General features: G+C 49.3%; 1 protein-coding gene across 9 annotated transcripts in view; it reads left to right on the forward strand.

Annotated features, from left to right (window-relative positions):
* CW7 overlaps positions 1-17,920 on the forward strand; it is a 124,073-nt gene that overhangs the window by 65,877 nt on the left and 40,276 nt on the right. The gene's annotated exons all lie outside the window — the stretch shown is intronic.

The following is a 17,920-nucleotide window of genomic DNA, read 5'->3' on the forward strand; positions in this document are numbered from 1 at the left end:
TGATTAGAACAGATTGTTGGGTGGCCTTTGCATGGATTATTTAACCATGGCTGTATTAATATTGGCATATCTTATTGGGTCTGATATTTACAAATATGTATCAATATTGGCATAGCTTATAGGTCAGAGGTCTTGCAATTTGCCCAGTTTGTCATTGCCACATCCAAGTCTGTTTTGCGCTAGCCAGTGGAGCCCGGTTTGTTTCGCTTCTTCAGCTTTAGCCCATCCAAAGATATTCCAACAAAGCATGAACCAAATTTTGCACATCCTATCAATTTCTTGATTGAATATTGCTCATTCCTGGTGATCCAAATGATCCTTTTTGAACCCAAGAAAAGATCCTTCATTAGTCATGAAAGAGAAACATCTGCAGAAAAGAGAACTACAAAAAACCAGCCCCAAGAGGATCTAGTGTATACATCCCTCCTAGGAGGTAAAAGAAAAGACTAAAAGAGAGGGGCTTCCTCTCTGGCTGGCCGCTCTTGGAGGGAGGCTACATTTGGGGAGGGGGAGGGAAAAGCCACACGGGGGTTCTGTAGTGCCAGGATGTTCCATTGCCTTCTCAAGTGAGAAAAGGGCCTGGGCTGCAGGTGCATAGGAAGGTGCCCTGGCACCCCACTACGAGTCGCCTGTGAGGCGCTCCCAGCATCCTTGCAAGGTGTGGATGATGTCTAGCCAAATGGAACAGACCACTTCCGTGATCACGCTCTGTGGCATCTCTGCATTTTTCCAGCCAGATATGCCAAGCGGTGATACTGATGATGATCTCCCATCTCACAAACTCCAGTCCCAGGGTCCACTGTGTAACTGGGACCGTGGAGGCTAGGATGACCGAAATCCGAAAGTGGGTAAGCTGAAGCGCAAGGCCAGTGTGGTGTCATGGGGCTGTTCCCTCCTCCGAAGCCTCGGCAACCGCACCCTATGTGATGAAACAGAGGGTGCTCGACTTGGATGTGAAAAGCCTAAGGATCCTCCACCAAATCTGTTGGGCCTTTGGGCAGTCCCCAAGTCAATGTCGTTGGGCACTGCAATGGCTGCACAGGGAGGGTGGCCTACAATGGCGAGCCAGGTACCAACCGTGAGGATGCAGTGTGCCAAAAGCCAAAGGAAAAGAGTAACCTTCTGCGGAGGAAAGCTGTCCCAGAGCGTATGCCAGTGATCTGCCAGGAAATCATGAAGTATGCGGCGACTTTGGCTTTGAGAGAGCTGCCCGTTGATCCACCTCCAGTGGGATCCCAGAGATTGGCTTTGGAGGCCCAACCTGCAATCAAAAGGCCCCAAGCATCACTTTCTCCTAGTACTCGGTGCACCTCAGGCGGGGCATCCTTTTGCAGACTCTGATGGCACCCCAGTGGCTGCAGGCTCACTGAGCAGACCCAAGACTTTGGGTCATCGGCAACCTTCTCAGGGAACGTTCAATGTGCCACCGGCAGTCGTGGAAACCCACAATCCTCACCCGCTGGGGGAGTGAGGGATAATCCTCCTCTATTAGGTTTTCTCCTGGAAGAACTCGTTCACCCCTACCACAACGGTGGTGGGGGGGTGATAATCCTGGATGTCAAAGATCGCCAAAGGAACGTCATGTTGTGAGGAGGAGGCACCCAAATGTAATCGGGAGACAGATTCATGGGGGAGTGCCACTCCGGGGGATGGCAGAGTTAATGTCAAGGCTGAGGCAGGCAAGCCTCTCCTGCTGTACCGAGGGAGGGAGGGTGTGGAAGCGGAGCGAGAAATCCACAGCCTGTTCCAGACTGGAGCTAATGCAACTCTAAACGAGGTGGGGCTGGGGGCTCCAAGAGGGTGGCCTGAAGGGAGCTGAATGAGTTCCGCATAAGAGGCTGCCAAAGGGGCTCCTCGGCAGAGTGACTGACGAAGGGCCTAAGACACTGGGCGCAAACTTGTCCTTGAAAAGGGTGCCAATCTTGCGGATAGGGACTGACAAGAAAATACACCTGATGCTGGGAGCCAAGCACGTCCACGGGAAGGGGTGTGAGTCAAGATGTGGGTGAGAAGAAAATCCTTCCAGGGTTCTCCTCCTGGCTGGGGACTGGACAATCAACTTGCCTAGTAGGGCTTTGCTCTGAGAAGTGAGATCAATGATGCCTAATCGCACTTTGTGGAGGGATTGGACGATAACTCACCCCAGTCCACCTTGGCCCTGGCAGCACACCCATCGCGGCTGGACCACAAGAAGTTGCGGATAAGCCTTTGAATCTGGCCTATGCATGAGCGGGAAAAGACCCAGCATGAAGCATTGTACCACATGGTAATCATCAAAACATGGTTGGCCACGACAACCTGGCCAACAAGAGTAAAGCAAGATGCTCAGGATGTGGGGGGGCACTATCTGTTGCTCCGGGTGATGTCAATGTCCATCTGGCATCCAAGGCATGCGTGCTGAGAGTCCTATGGTAAGCATCAACTAGGCACCGGGTCGGGGGCTGCACTGTGCCCCTGCTGCCCTTGCTGCACTGCACCCAGTGCCCACCCACCTGCACTGTTGTGACTCTGCGCGTGCACCTGCACTGCTGCACCGCTGTGCTGAGAGTGCGCACCCCCTCTGCCACCACTTTCCCACTGACCCTTGCTCAGGCCCCTAGGGCAGCAACTAGGGGGAAATTGCCACAATGAATCTACAGGAGCTGGAGGCATACATGAAGGCAGTGGAGGACAACACCAAGAAGGCGTTGGGCGAACAGAAGAAAGTGCTGGACAGAGTCCTGAACCAACATGAAAAACAGTTGGTTGGCCTCTGCAAGGAGATATAGGCCAAGAATAACACGATTGAAGAATTTGCAGCAAAGGTGAACCACCAGGAGGACGAGATTCGGATGTTGAAAGAGACCCAGATGCAACGACAGGAAATGCCAGAGGCTGCCCTAGTGATAGGGAACTCTGGGCAGAAATGGAAGCCCGAAAGGCTACGGTCAAGGACCATACAGTGGAGGAAGGGGAACTGAATATTCAGGAGGGTCTAAGGACGGACTTAGAGCAGCTGAAGGCTGCGAGTGATAGTTGTGGGAAGAACTGCAGACCACCAAGAAAGATTATGTGAAGAAGCACAAACCCCCAGAGAGCATCATACATGAGACTCTCGAAGAGGAGAAATGCAGGAAGGATAGGGCCCTCCATGTGTGAGTGCGGGGTCTTCCTCCATGATGCTTTGCCAGATGATAGGAGTGGACGAGATCGCCCCCCCCCCCCCCCCCCCCCCCCCCCCCCCCCCCCCCCCCCCCCCCCCCCCCGCCGGCCGCCCGGCGTAGAAACATGGAGGGTAGGCAAGGATATGACACGAGAGCAGCCCCTCATCATATTCCCTGATGCCACCAGCAGACAGGCCTTCTTAGACAGACGGGCTGCCCTCGAGGGCACACAGGTGTACATGGGAGATGATCTCACCCCAGCACAAGTGGCACATTGGCGTGAGGCGATGGTGACAGCTCATGAGGCCCGTAGAGCAGGCAAGTGGGCTATCTACAGAGATGGTAGGGTCATAGGCACTGAGCGCCGTCCCAAATAGGGACGCGGGGTCTATGAGACCAAACACGTGAGGCTAGTAGTATGGAGCTCTAATGGCACCCTGTGGTCGAATCCAGGAGGTTTGAGTGAGATTCTCACAAGCAGGGATATCATTTTCTTTATAGAGACTCATTAGAGCCCTGAGAGGGGCTTACCATACAATGTACATAGCTGAGTATGAGTGGAGTCAGCTTTCCGAGGCGAGACCCGCACATTGGGAGTACATGGCTTTGGAGGGGTTGCTGTCCCTCGTCCGGAAGGACGAGGATACACGGTATCTTTGGGTGTGGCTACAACCTAGCAGTGATACAGTCATCCACATTGCTGTGTGTAATTTTGCACCACACGACTCCCCTTACGCCACATAGCATGGCCAGTCACCGTACTTACCATTATATGGGGATATTATTGAGTTCTCACAGATGGGGGAAGTCCTCCTGCCTGGGGACTTCAACGCCAGGACGGGGAGTCAGCAGGTCCCACTACTTGATTTGGATGACCCTATCAGACTACAGGAGCTGGACATCACTGACACGGGGCTGCAGAGATCATCACAGGACCGTGAGGAGGTCATGGTGTATGGGAGATATTTCTTAGAGCTGGGACTTGCACATGGTCTCGTTATCTATAACGGATGTCCTGATGGGCCTCCTTCGAGGCCCTCACCTCCTTCCCTCACTCAGGAGAGGTACTAGCACCGTGGACTACCTTATGGGATCCCCAGCTTTGGCACACCTTCTCCCTGACTTCTTCATTTTGCCACCCCCCTTTGAAGCTGACCATGCCTATCTCTCTTTCACTCGTACGTGCACACCACCCTTCCCTCCGCCACCACCCCCCATCTCACATTATACCCATGTCCATTTTGATCATGAGCTTGACCTTGTTTACTCCAACCACATCTACCGCCACCTCTAGGATGTGGAACCTATTGTCCCCCTACCCACCCTCACATCACAGCTCACCACCTTACTCCACACATCTGCCACCACTTCTTTCATTTGCACGTAGTGGTCTACGGCCAAGCCACCTTGCAGTTCCATGCCCCAGAACTGTTGGTATGATGATGAATGCCGAGTCGCACGCTCCCATCTTAAGCATGAGGTACAGATTGGGCAAATCACGAAGCGCCAAGCGCATGGATTTCTCAACGCTCAACGCAAAAAATGGGAGTTATACGGTTGGAAAGAGGATGAGTTATATCGAGTTTTCTTAGGCCGAGGCTTGGAGGAAACCTCGAGAACATCGCCCCCCACACCTATCACCTACCCGGACACATGGCACTCTATGCATGCTCCCCCATCAGCCACCCCTATCCCCACTACCAGATCCACGCCCCACCACCTTCACCTTCTTCACAAAGCTTTTTTCTCCAGCTATCTCATGAGGACACCAACTGGGTTACCCGGTTGGATCTTCTTAGCCTCTACACCCACTGCACATTGATCACACCTTCGGAGCTCCCAACCAAGATGCACTTCTACAAAGATCACTTCCTCACGCTCACTGAGGATGGATTCATCCAGCAGCTGGGCTACCTCGGTGTTCACATGTCCCATGCCATGCGGATTGGGATTGGCCAGATACAAGTTTCATTCCACCGCTTTAGAGTGGAGACAGGTAGAGTTGAGCGGGTCTTTAGAGCTGGGAAGCTCATACGGAGACCTAGAGAGCAGAGGATCTGCCGATTATGCAACACAGAGGTTGAGATGGAGGAGCATTACATATGCGGCTGCCTAATATACTATGAGATCCGCGGGAGGTTTCATTGTCTGTTTCATGAGGGATTTGGTCCACTCTCCAGCCCCAAGAGTGGGCATTTTAGTTCTTTACCCTATGTCAATAAGGGTTCTGCGCCCTAGATAGTGTTAGAAGTCATCTCCTGTCCAGTTTTATACACCAGGGCCTTTGTTGTGGGTGTGCCTGCCCTTATCAGGTGTTTTATCATTTTTCCTCACTCCCCGCATTTTTCCCCTATTTTTTCCCATTTTTCTATGGCTTGGGAGGCAGCCCATGTGCTGGCCGATTGCTGAACTGGTCCACGACTGCATCTCGGAGGTGGCCGACTGCTGATGATCTGGCCGACTGGAGATGTGTGCTGGTCGTGGAGTTCTCATGGCCAGTCGGCTGCCTACAGCAGGCCGACTGCTGTTGTGGGGGCATATAAATAGGCCCCCAGCCCCCATACCACACTTGTATCATACCCGGGATTTTCTAGTGTATATCAGAGCAGAGTTACACGCCTACTTCTCTCTTTCTCTTGTGCTGTTTTTCTGCCTGCGTTTTTTGCTCGTGTTCCCAGATATGGTCATCATCTCCGCTGCGTATTCTGACATGGTATCAGAGCCCTAGGCTCCAGATAGGTCTTGGGATTTGTGTGAGCAAGAGGGGGACTGTTTTGTGGCTGATTGGTGGACTGTTTTGGACTGTTCGGGAAGAGGAGAAGCAAGAGGAAGGCGGGCTGATTTGCTGGACAGCCACTTGCAGGTTTTATTTCTTCTTTGTTCCCATCCACCCACCCTTTTCAGAGTACATCCCCGCAATGGCAGATCTGTTTGAACTTTGAGATGGCCGAGAGACATGTGAAGATCCCGACACTCTCCACGTTCCCGGTGGACCGTCAGTTGGACGGGAGCAACTACGGCATATGGAAGGTTATGATGGAATCTGTTCTGGAGTCCTACGACCTCGCTGATTTTGTCATTGTTGGGGTTCCATGGCCGGAAGTTGAGGAAGGGGAGTTACCGTCGACCCGAAAGGACTGGGAGGCTCAGACACACATGTGGGATCGTGTCAACGCCAGGGTCCGTTCGTTTATCTTTCTCAATTGCACACCACAGGTAATCAATCATGTAAAGCATATGACGCTGGCCAGAGGTATATGGTAGCATTTGGCCTCACTTTACAACAGGGTATCGCCCATGAAGAGGATTTCCTTGGAAGTATAGATGCGGGTTATGAGCCCTGCAAAGTCGTCGACGATGCGGGAGCATATTAACAAGCTGCAGGCTCTTCAGCAGGAACTTCTTCAGGCTGGCTGGGAAGGAGATATTCATCAGAGGACATGGCCATCACGTTGCTGTCACATTTGCCCTCTTCGTACTTAGCATTTTACTCCTCTTTGATTACCAGTGGCAGGCTCAGCAAGGAGCTTGTGCCCATGGTCCTGGACCAGGAGGAACAATTCACGAACCCTCCTGAGGGTGGAGGTTCGAAGGCCTTAACTGGCCAACGGTCGAAAGGCCGTAACTCGGGCAAAGGGAAGGCTTCATCGGAGAAGTCTTCTGAGAAGAAGTCCGACGCTGACCGCGAGAAACTGAAGGCAGAGAGGACCCGTAATGATTGTGGCGAGAAAGGCCACTATTGGAGGCAGTGTCCCAAGCGGAAGACCGAGAAGGGTGAAGATTCCTCAGCAGTAATCATGAAGACTCCGGCTTTTGTGCACCTGGAGGTGGTGGACACCGATGTTTCATTTTCTTCAGGCAGGGAGGAGATTGGAGGACTCTCCGCAACGGATACTCGGGAGTGGATTCTCGATAGTGGTGCTTCCAGGCACATGACTCCTTCCGGTTCCGGTTTACAGGATCTCTGCAGGCTTTCTGGTCACATTCTTACTGGGGATACGTCCACTATCCGAGTTCATAGTGAGGGCAGGATGGAGATAGTTCCCGATGGCAGAGGGGGAAAGCATTCCTCCCAGGTGTTGTATGTTCCGGCACTTGGTTTTCATCTGTTGTCAGTGCATTAGGTTTGCAAGACTGGCGTACGGGTGGAGTTTGATGAGCATTTTGTTGCTCTCCGGGACAAAGCAACAGGCCAAGTGGTTTGGGAAGGTGGAGTGGAGAATGGAGTTTACAAGCTTTCAGCACTCTCTTTCCCAGGTCCTCAGGTTTGTGATGAGTGGCAGTCTGGTAATGGCCACTTGAGTGTGGATACGCTGCAGGTGTGGGCTTTTCGAGACCAGGTGGTGGATAGCTTGCCAGAAGGTGGCAGCAGTTGGCAGGAATTTTCCAGTACTGATGTTGGTAGTTCTTGCGTTCGTGAGTCAGAGGAAATTGAACAGGTCACTTATGCTCTGATGTCTCGTCGTGTTCGGGACAAAGAACCTCCAGTAGTCGAGGATGTTGTTTCCATGGGGACCTTTCGGAAAGCCAGGCAGGTGGCAGGTGCTCACTTGCAGAAGAAGGTGGTTTCTCCAGGCTTTGTGGTTCCGGATTCAGAGGGGGTGGTTGACAGGTTTCATTAGGTTTCCAGGACTTGTTTGTGCACCGTTACAGGTGTTGATCCTTGTGAGCAGTGTGATGTCTCTGTGACTCAGAAGCTGTATGGTTCATTGATCTGGTTGATTGACACCAGATTGGACGGGAGCTTCCTGATGAGGCAGTTGAGCTCATGGTTGCGGATGTCTCTTTGGGAGGCAGGATTGCGTTTCCTGTGGTTTCTGCGACATGCGAAGGATCAGGGACTCTTGTACACAGGAGGGGGATTGTTGGATGGAGTCCGACTCCACGGTTGGAGTGACTCAGTTTGGGGAGGAGATCCGGACACGAGGGGATCTACTTCAGGCCCAGGAGCAGTTTTACGGAGCAGTTGGAGACAGTCATCTTTTGCCTTGTCGAGAACAGAGGCAGAGAACCGGGCTGTTTGTGATGCTGCTTGTGAGGTGGTGAGGATGCAGAGGTTGCATTGCAGGTTTGGGCTTCCACTGGAGGAACCCATGGTCATCCAGAGGCACTTTGTTCGTGAACAGATCGTTGCTGATGACATCTTGCTAGAGTTCTGTTCGACGGAGGACAGTACGGTGGACCTCTTCACGAAGTCGCTCTCTCAGGACTTGCTCGGGCGGCACCCCAGCTCCCAGTGGTTGGTTTCATAGCCAGGAGCTGAGAGGGGGTGTTAGAAGTCATCTCCTGTCCAGTTTTATACATCAGGGCCTTTGTTGTGGGTGTGCCCGCCCTTATCAGGTGTTTTATCATTTTTCCTCACTCCCCGCATTTTTCCCCTATTTTTTTCCATTTTTCTGTGGCTTGGGAAGCAGCCCATGTGCTGGCCGACTGCTGAAGTGGTCCACGACTGCATCTGGGAGGTGGCCGACTGCTGATGATCTGGCCGACTGGAGATGTGTGCTGGTCGTGGAGTTCTCATGGCCAGTCGGCTCCTACAGCAAGCCGACTGCTGTTGTGGGGGCATATAAATAGGCCCCCAGCCTCCATACCACACTTGTATCATATCCGGGATTTTCTAGTGTATATCAGAGCAGAGTTACACGCCTACACCTCTCTCTCTCTCTTGTGATGTTTTTTTGCGTGCGTTTTTTGCTCGTGTTCCCAGATTTGGTCATCATCTCCGCTGCGTATTCTGACAGATAGTCCCTCGAAAACCTGATTGTATCTATGTTCTTTTGTGTGCCTTGATTCATAAAAGACTTCATGTTTCCCTTATCTCAGTGAGGAGCCAGGGGGTGACTTAGTGCTGGCCTCGCTACCTCGGACTTACTATGATATGAGTGACTACCATGGCATGGTAGGTGTAGATGGTGAGTCTAGCAGGGTGGATGGGGTAGGTGGTAGCATCGTCTTTGCGTGGGGTCTCACCACCTTTGTTCTGAAGGGGGGATTCTTGGGATAAGTCCGAGCTTATATGTGTGTAAGAGTGTGTGAATAGCCCCTTAAAAGGATGGTAGTGTGTATGTGTGTGTGTGTGCATGTGAACCACCTCTTAGGAGGGTGGATAAGCATGCATTAAATAAGGGTCAAATGGTTTGGTGCAAGAAAGCCCTGTATAACAAGGGCTTGTACTACATTTCATATATCAATCGAATCCATCATTGAGTCGTGTTACATCATCTCTCACTAACATCTTGTTTCTCTCTCTACAACTCGCTTACTTCTCTCTCTCTCTCTCTACTGATGTATTGTAGGGCTAGATACTTACCTTTTGTCCTTTCTTTTCTTTTCCAGATAGTGTATCACATGTCACATGGTTGTAACTTTGGTCTCATAGGTCACTTTGGCCTTTTGAAGACGTTAATATAACATTTCATTTCTCTCTCTCTCTCTCTCTCTCTCTCTCTCTCTCTCTCTCTCTGATTGCTAGGATTATTAGAGCCAAGGCCGTGGTACCTCATGAGATTATTCGAGTAGAGCTGGCAGCTGCCCCTCTGGTGATTGAGGCTCTTACGAGATCAGTCTCCTACATACATGGCTTGTGGGATCTCCCCCGAGACAGATATGCATGCCTCGCCCTTGAGTCCTCCCGACAGTTAGCTTTACAGGGAGACACGGCTTGTTGGTATGGACAGATGACATCTTGGTTCCAGGCACATGGTTTTAGCATGGACAGATTGCCTCCCTTCCAGTATTCTCTGGAGGCACCCTCTCTCACTCTCACACGGTCAGAGATTACCAGACTCATCCGTCAGGATTTAGTTCAGCTGGACATTAGGAGGACATGGATATAGCCGACTGAGGAGCTGGGCACGAAGATGGCTTTTTACAGAGAGCATTTTCTTCAGCTCACAGCAGATGGTTTTGTGATCAAACCCAGTTACATGGATGTACACTTGTCTCATGCAGTACGATGTGCTATTGGTCAGATTTGCACATCCTCACACGAGCTTGAGATTGAGATTGGCCGATATAGAGGTATACCAGCTGAGGCCAGGATATGTCGAGTATGCCATGGGGAGCCAGAGACAGAGCCGCATTATATATGCCATTGTACTGCATACTATGAGATACGTGGTCGTTTCCACTGTTTATTCAGAGAGGGTTTTGGACCACTTTCCAGAGTCATGGGGTACCAAGACCAGAGGTGTTTGGGATTGTTCTTGCTTGAGTTGCGGAGATATAGAGATAGCCTGCTTAGGTGCACAGAGAGCCAGACTCAGAGGCACATTACAGACTTCTTTAGTCCAGCCATCACTGCGCCAGATGGACCACAGCAGCAGCAGGACATGGATACCGCCCACACCAGCGGTACACTGATTGATCGTGCGATTGAGCTTGGGTGGTCCAGATGCCCACGACTACGGAGGAGGGCATCCCAGCATAGACTAAGGTTGCAGCGGCGGATTCGGATTATTCTTGCGAGACATGCGGGACACCCAGTCAGGGTGCTGACCATAGAGGATATTGAGGAGATCCGCCAGCGTCCGATGCGGCACATATTATGAGATGGAGGCACCTCCATAGTGTACCCCCCCATCCCACATGATATTGTATCCCCTCACTGTACTCCACTCACCTCCATAGCGTACCCCCCCCCCCCCCCCCTCACTATATTCACACCCTATAAGGGTTTCTGTTTACCTTCCAGTTCCAGTTTCATTTTCTAGGTGCCAGTAGTATCATCTTTATTTTTCATTTTCTGGTTTTTTATCTAGACATTGTATCAGATCCACCATGATGTAACTTTTTGGTCTCATAGGTCATTATGGCCTTTTTGAAGACGTTAATATAACATTTCATTTCATTTCTCTCTCTCTCTCTCTCTCTCTCTCTCTCTCTCTCTCTCTCTCCCCAGTGTGAGAGCTATGTTTATGTTTTCTTTCTGTTTTATTTTCCATTCCATGACAATTATGCCATGGACATTTTTGTATCACTTTGGTCTCATAGGCTCATTGGGTCTTTAGTAGACGCTTAATATATCTTTCTTTTCTTTCTTTCTCTTCCGAGCTAGGTTTCATTGCCTCGTTTGAGCTGGGTTCGGACCACTTTCCATGATCATGGACTTCCTGGATCAGAGATGCATGGGACTTTTTCTTCTAGAGCTCAGCAGACACAGGGAGTCCTTAGTGAGATCTAGATCAGTTGTACTTGCTTGAGGACCAGCACAGAGAGCTCTCACCGACTTCTTCCATACCAGCACTCCGAGGGCCGATCCACCCACCATACCCGGAACACAGGCTAGTGCACGAGCTCGGCCGAGTGGTGTGACACTCGACAGAGCCACTGAGTTATAGAGAGCTCGACGCGCAGACCACATGGCCCTCGCCCACGGCCACGCCACTACAAGAGGCTCCGGGCCATCATCTCCCATCATCGCAAGACCTTCTCGTGCCGGCTTAGTTTTACCACCTTGAGCACCATGTCACAGCAGCCCATGAGGGATGTATTAGGGTGATATGAGAGGTCTCTGTTGATGTACCTAGATCAGATTTTATAGCTCTAGATTTTTGTTTTCTTTCTTTATTACTATTTTATACCTAGGATGATGTACCTCATAGATATGATGTAACCTTTTGGTCTCATAGGTCATTTTGGCCTTTTGAAGACGTTAATACAACTTTCTTTCTCTCTCTCTCTCCAGGACATGGATACCGCCCACACCAGCGGTACACTGATTGATCGTGCGATTGAGCTTGGGTGGTCCAGACGCCCACGATTATGGAGGAGGGCATCCCGGGATAGACGGAGGTTGCAGCAGCGGATTCAGATTATTCTTGGGAGACATGCGAGACACCCAGTCAGGGTGCTGACCACAGAGGATATTGAGGAGATCCGCCAGCATCCGATGCGGCACATATTATGAGATGGAGGCACCTCCATAGTGCACCCCCCCGTCCCGCATGATATTGTATCCCCTCACTATACTCCACTCACCTCCATAGCGTATCCCCCCTCCTCACTATATTCACACCCTATAAGGGTTTCTGAAACCGGCCTGACGGGCGGTGAAACAAACACTTGCACATAAAACACTTCAACACCATTGAGGACCTAGAAAAAGAAAACAAACAGGGGGAGCTAGAGTGCTCCTGCAAACAGTACACGGACACCGATTGGCCCCAAAACGCAGTGGCGCCCCTTGCGGTATTTCTTTAATTGATTATAAGAGCTTTGATTACAATAAGGCTGGAAACTCAGCCGTCACAGTAGAATCCCTGAAGCCTGCAAAGAACCTGCATCATGGCTTCTCGTCCACTCGGCATCCACAAATAAGTCCAGCCATTGTTCACATCGAAAGACTCTCACACATTGAGTCTGCATAGAGAAGCTTTCTCCTATGATCAAGGCTGCCACAACCATCCATAGCCTCTCACACTATGAACAGCGTCACACCCTGACACATCCAGTGCTTCTGCATCACAACACAGACTTCCAAACTGTCTCTCAAAAGAGAACTCGTATCACAGCACAGCATACCATACAGGCGACACACCTGTACCAACCCTCTCTACCTTCCAAGGGTACTATCCATCTCTGTCATGGATTCCCTGTCCCCTGCCCAATCAGTAGCAAGGTTGTACCAAACATGTGTCCAGTCTTGTACCTTCTGCCTGCATGTGACCTATCTCCTGGAGAAACCCAAAAACATGTTTCCTTGAGAAACCTACGACCTGTTTCCACATGAAACCCTTAGGCCTGTTTCCCTTTGAAACTTCTGTCGTGTTTCCATACAGAACCATTCATGGCACCATTCAACAACAGTGCCAACAACGGCATACATCTAGTTACCTATTCCCTCATGAAACATCTGGAAACATAGAGATGTCCATAACTGTAGGTCCCTCTGTTCCTTTCTAGCAGGAAGAAAACAATCTGCTCCATGAGCACACAGCCATGTGAGCTTGCATCACTCCCATACCAAGAAACATAACCAATTGACCTGTACTTGCAGCCAAAAACCCAAGCACATAGCTGAATTTGCAGCCAAACAAAAACAGCCCATAAACAGTCCTCAAACTGATCTCAAAACAATCTCGAACCCAAAGCAAAGAGCAGCTGAAAGTTCCATCAGTTGAACGCCATCGACATGATGTCTATGTTCATGAAAAACCAGCCCCTCCTTTCTGTAAAAGCACGGCGTCCTCCAAAAAGCACACACCTGGCTGCCTGTGTATCTAGAGAAACCAACCTGTAAGCTGCATCCTGACTCTTGTGCAAAAGAGCATGAGTTTCAGCCCTCTGCACCTGCAGTCCAGCCCACCTTCTGTTCTGCAACCCAACAGTCGATCGCCAGATAAATAGGGCACGTGTGCTACCAATCCAGCCCACCTCCTGTACTGCAGTCGTACAGCTGTACCTGCAGTCGTACAGCTGCCTGCGCCGCCTGAATCTGCAACTGCAGTTGCCTGACCTGCGCCGCCTGTACCTGCAACAGCCTGACCTGCGTAGCCTGTACTTGCAGCAGCCGTACACTGTACCTGCAACAGTCGTACAGTTCTGCACTCGCTCTTCTGTGCGCAGCCAAAAACCAGCAGCCCCATGTGCAGTCGACTTCTCCTCCCTTCCACGCATGAGAGCTTGCACACTTCCCAAAAAGCTAGAGAGAGTGAGAAGAGAGAGACGTGGGCCTCCAAAAGTGGAGTAGTCTCTATAAATTGCCTTGGGGGTCTCTCAAGGCTTTAAAACCTTTATAACATTAATTTTTTGACCACCAAAGGTTATAATACCTTTTTAAATCAAAATCTCTTTGCCCCCTTCACACTTGGGGTTGTCCACACATGGGCTTACTTTTTGACTCCAACCTGATGCCATTCACACTGTCCACCATGTCCCCGTGCACACCTGCATACTGTCCAGAGAAAAACACAGGGTCGTGACAGTTTCTGTTTACCTTCCAGTTCCAGTTTCATTTTCTAGGTGCCAGTAGTATCATCTTTATTTTTCATTTTCTTGTTTTTTATCCAGACGTTGTATTAGATCCACCATGATGTAACTTTTTGGTCTCATAGGTCATTATGGCCTTTTGAAGACGTTAATATAACATTTCATTTCATTTCTCTCTCTCTCTCTCTCTCTCTCTCTCTCTCTCCACCCATCCCCACTCCCACCATCATCAACATGACCCTTGAAGAGGAGCAAAGGAGGAAGACTCGGGCCTTACATGTACGAGTGTCCGGTCTAAAAGACCGTGATGATGCGGAAGGGGAAACCAAGGAGCTCTTCTCTATGATGGGCATTGAAGCCACGCACACAAAGGCATGGAGAGTGGGAAAGAAGAGAGAAGGTAGTGGCGAATCTTCTAAGGAGAGAGCACTTATCATTCGTTTCCTCTCCATGGAAGCGAAGAAGGACTTCTTGAAGAGACGTCCTACACTTAAGAAGACGGGAATATTTCTTGGAGATGACCTCACACTCTCGCAACTTGCCCACATGAAAGAAGTTATGCCCGCGAGAAAGGGAAAGTGCCCTTCTATAGAGATGGTAGAGTGGTGATCATGGAGAGGCGCTCTTCATGACGGCGCGAGACCTACGGGACTACACTCAAAGTTGCTACTTGGAGTTGTAATGGATCTCTACGCCTTGATGTAGGGGCTTTTGAGGATAGTTTCACTGGGAGGGACATCATCTTCTACTATGAGACGCATCAGGCTCCTGTATGCTTTGATTGCCCTTTCATGCAGAAGGCAGGTTATACCGCACATTCGTTCATGCACTTCTTCTAAGGGTGCATGGGATGTACTTGCTTCTTTGTATCAGGTTCGCAATGAGGTCCGTGTTGCCTATCTTCGCAAGAAGATTGAGTCTGAGCATATGGATGAGGGTGATTCAATGGACAAATTCCTTACCCGCATCAAGGATTTGCGAGAGCAGCTCATCAATATTGATGAGGTCATTGCAGATGGTTCACTTGTATCTACAGTGCTTCAGGGTTTGCCAGAATCCTATCAGGGTTTTGGTACTACTCTTCGTCTACTCATGAAGGGTAATCCAAACTTGTATACCTTTGATGAGTTGGTCAGGAGGAGCATTCTCGTTCTAATAGGACCACTATGCTTTTAGCTGATTAGGCATTTGGTGCCTTTGATCGAAACAAAGGTAAATCTGGGGCTTCATCTAGTGGTAAACCTAAGGGCAAACCACATGCCCATTCAGATTCTACCTCGTCTAAAGAGGGTGACAACAAGAAAAAGAAGAGATGAAACTATTGTAGAAAACCTAGCCATCTTATTGAGGAATGTAGGAAGCGCATTGAGAGTGAAAAGAAAAAGAAGCAGCAAGGTTTGGCTGCTACTGTGGACACTAAAGAAGAGGCAAACTTTGCTCATGAGGGATATGCATTAGTGGTTACATGCAGTTTGCCTGCTTCCTGTATGTCTATCTCAGCTGGAGATTGGTACTTTGATAGTGGTGCTTCTAAGGACATCACTTCTTGCAGAGATCTATTTGCCAATTTGCAGGATTCACCTCCAGGTGGCATAGTTATGTGTGCCAATGATGCCTCTTACTACATTAAAGGCATTGGCAATGTGGAGCTAACAGCATGTAATGGGGATAGCTTTACTTTTTGTGACACTTTATATGTACCAGGCATTAAGAAGAATCTCATTTCTGTTTCAACCCTTGCAGGTTCAGTTTTCTGATCATTGTTGCTCAGTGTATGACAGCAGAGATTCAACTTCTCTTATGTTTTCTGGGACATTATGCAATGGCTTGTATAAGCTTGATATGTATGACAGGAGTACTTATTCTCATGATGCTATGATTGCCTCCACCTCCCGTGTGTTGAGTGACACTGAGTTATGGCATGCTCGGTTTGGTCACCTGAACTTCCCATCTCTAGTACGCTTCGTGAAGCAAGGTATGGTGCATGAGCTTCCTCCTATGCAGATTCCCTTCAAGCATGTATGTGAAGGATGCATCCTTGGAAAGATGCACAGGAATTCCTTTCCTAAAGATGGGGCTATGAGGGCTGTCCGACCGTTACAGCTTGTTCATAGTGATCTTTGTGGCCCCATGAGGGCTCCATCTTTTGGAGGACACTTGTACTTCATCACATTCATTGATGACTACCTATGGTTTAAAAATGAAGTCAGATGCCTTTGGAGCTTTCAGAGACTTTCGTCCCATGGCTGAAAATGCTTGTGGACACAAGCTTGTCACATTGCGTACAGATCGAGGGGGGGAATGTTTGTCAAATGAGTTCACAGCTTACATGCAGTTACATGGTATTTCTCATCAGTGTACTACCCCTATACTCCTCAGCAAAATGGAGTTGCAGAGAGACGTAATCATACCCTTATGGAGATGGCACGTTGCATGATCAAAAGCAAGGATCTGCCTAGTAAGTTTTGGCTTGAGGTGGTTATGTGTGCCAATTATGTGCTTAACCGTTGCCCCATTAAAGCCTTGAAATCTATGACTGCCTGAGGCATGGAATGGCAGGATTCCAGTGGTGACTCATATGAGAGTCTTTGGGTGTTTGTCATATATGCATGTGCCCACACAACAAAGAAATAAGCTTGATGCAAAGGCAATCAAATGCATTTTCATTGGTTGCAGTACTGAGAGTAAAGGATACAGACTCTATGTGCCTAATACAGGCAAGATCATTGTGTCAAGAGATGTTATCTTTGACGAATATGCATCTCAACCTCTTGTCTCATGTACCAAACAGCCGCCTATTGGGCCGGAAGATGTCTTTGATACTTTGTTGCCTTTATTCAATTCAAACGTGGACAATGTAGAGCCAGTTTCAGCTCATTTACAGCCACCTATGCCTGCTGAAAACCAGCAAATTCAGCAGCTGAACTTGCCCCAAATTGATCCTGAAATGCCTCAGATTGATTAGGATACCTTGGGTGATGCATTGGCAGAGGAAGATGCAGAGACTAGGATGTTGTAGGACAATCAGTTTATTGTACTTTTTAGTCGCATTTAGTTGTTCTCTTTGATGAGACACCAACTTCAGATGTACTCACAGTTTTGGTCTCATAGGCCATTATGGCCTCTTAGAGACGTTAATATATCATTTCATTTCATCTCTCTCTCTCTCTCTCTCTCCAGACATTGTATCCAGACATTGTATCAGATCATTCATGATGTAACTTTTTGGTCTCATAGGCCATTATGGCCTTTTGAAGACGTTAATATAACATTTCATTTCATTTCTCTCTCTCTCTCTCTCTCTCCTCGAGGTTACTATAGACCGGCCGGTTTAGATGCAGCGAACTAGGTCCCCAAGACCTATTGGGCCGCATAGACGTTCCGCCTGTCAGCTCCAAGTCTAGGCGATGCTCCAGCGATACAGAGATGCCCACACAGGACATGTGAACATTGATACCCTTTACAGAGTTCTTGAGGATGAGACCTCTCCTCCAACCACCCTTGCTTGATGTTCCTTGGACCTTGGGTCATTGTGCTATTGTGGAAACTTTGTAGTACCTTTTTTGTCTCATAGACCCTAGTGGTCTTTTGAAGACGTTAATAAAAGTTTCTCTCTCTCTCTCTCTCTCTCTCTCTCTCTCTCTCTGTCATGGCCTTGTGAAAATGGAACAGCACAAGTGTGGGCATGGTGGTTGCAGAGTCAGAATATTGAATGATTCACATGGGGGGTGCCCGGACAGAGTTATAGATGTGTGGACATCCTTAGGTGTGAAGGGGGGAACTAGAACATTAAACTTTAATGTTTATTAAAGTTGCCCCTAGGCCTTAGTGGCCCTAGGGAACTTTTA

This window comes from Cibotium barometz, chromosome 14 (assembly GCF_041138505.1).
Source record: "Cibotium barometz isolate CiBa-2024 chromosome 14, ASM4113850v1, whole genome shotgun sequence".
Taxonomy (NCBI): domain Eukaryota; kingdom Viridiplantae; phylum Streptophyta; class Polypodiopsida; order Cyatheales; family Cibotiaceae; genus Cibotium; species Cibotium barometz.